This window comes from Nestor notabilis, unplaced genomic scaffold, assembly GCF_000696875.1.
Source record: "Nestor notabilis isolate BGI_N333 unplaced genomic scaffold, ASM69687v1 scaffold5914, whole genome shotgun sequence".
In the NCBI taxonomy this organism is placed as follows: Eukaryota; Metazoa; Chordata; class Aves; order Psittaciformes; family Psittacidae; genus Nestor; species Nestor notabilis.
This window is the reverse complement of record NW_009925054.1, coordinates 51,606-53,175: the sequence shown is the minus strand read 5'-3', so window position 1 is coordinate 53,175 and position 1,570 is coordinate 51,606.

Here is a 1,570-nt window from a genome sequence, read left to right as displayed (position 1 = left end):
AGCTGCTGTGTTTGGCTATGGGAAGCTTTTTATGGGTCTGCCTAAATATTTGGGTTTCTGCTCTCTTGCACATTTCCATCAGCCTTCTAGTCATCCTGTAAAAATAGGAATTCCTCTTCTAAGGAGATAATTAACTAACCCTGAGCAGCTGCTAGGAATCAAACATGGCAAAAGACACTGAGCCCAACAGTGCTTATAGCCAGCTGCATAACATTACAGTTCCTACCAAGGTCTTTCCTCAACATTAAGACAAAAATATATAAATGAAGACATCATAAATCAGGCAACATCCATTTGCTGTTTTCTGATATAATTTTAGCGTGAAGCATGCCTTGTGCACTCTACCTTGTGAATCAAGTTAGACTCAAGCAATGCCTGATACTTTTTTCCTGGGGGACTGGAGTACCCACACAGCCTTCTCAGTCCCTGAAGCCCCTCAGGGAGATGCGTCGGGATTTCACCCTGTGTATGGCTACACCTGTTGCTGTGCAGCTCGTCAAAACTCGGCAGCCTAAGCACAGCCCCTGACCACTGTCCTGGACGCATCCGTGAGCAAAACTGCTTGTCAAAGAGACGATAAAATCAGACAAAGGGACGCGCTGCCTGGGGCCATCTGCTGCGGTGGGTTGGATGAGCACCGAGAGGGAGAAATCACTGTCTGACACTGAATAACTTCCAGTGGGATTTGGGTAAGCTTATTCTCTTTGTCTGTACCTTCTTCTCTGTTGTTAAGCAACTGGTTACCATTACTATCATGCTAAGAAATGATCACCCGAACAGATATTTCAGATAGGGAGCAACATACTGGAAAGTGTTCTGGAAAAAAGGTTTCATATTTAAAGCTGACCATGGTGACAGCTGGGAGGCTGACCGCTTGCCTCTCCTAATCAAGACATCAAAGAATCTGGCTGTTTTGTTTGCTCGGGCTTCCCAGAGAAATCCCATTATTTCAGGTAACAATATACTGTGGCAGCACTGCACAGGTTTCTTGTCTACTTATTTTGTTAGTGGGGGGATAAGTCTGTGAGAGCAAGCTGTATGTGTGCATTAAAAAAGAGAAGCCTCCAAGCTAAAATTGCAAGAATAGTTAACAAGTTACACAACCATAGCTCACTTTTCAGTACTATATGAAAAGCAGAAGGAGAACACATTTGCAGTGACCCTCAGAGACAGAATTTGGCAAAGTTCTAAATGCTCTTGGTGAAATAAAACAGTTGGCGGAAAGACATACCCTGCAATCCTTTTGCTTATGATATCAAGTATAATATTCAATGGTCTTCAGAGGCTGAAAGGCTTTGCTGTTTTTGGATTAAAATGAATTGATTCAACTGTAAATTAGCAGCAGATGACTTGTGGGAGTGTTTATTCCCATATTTACAGTTTTGGACTGTCACTCTTTAGAAGCATTAGAGCAGAAGGCAGCTTGGGCAGGGCTCACGTGGAGCTCTGGGTAGGCAGCAAAAGCCACAGCTACTGCATCCAATCACGGCCATCCCTTGGCGGTACCACTCCAGGTCTTCCCCTAAATATCTAAGTGGAAACTTAAAAATAAGCAGATGCTTAACTTCTG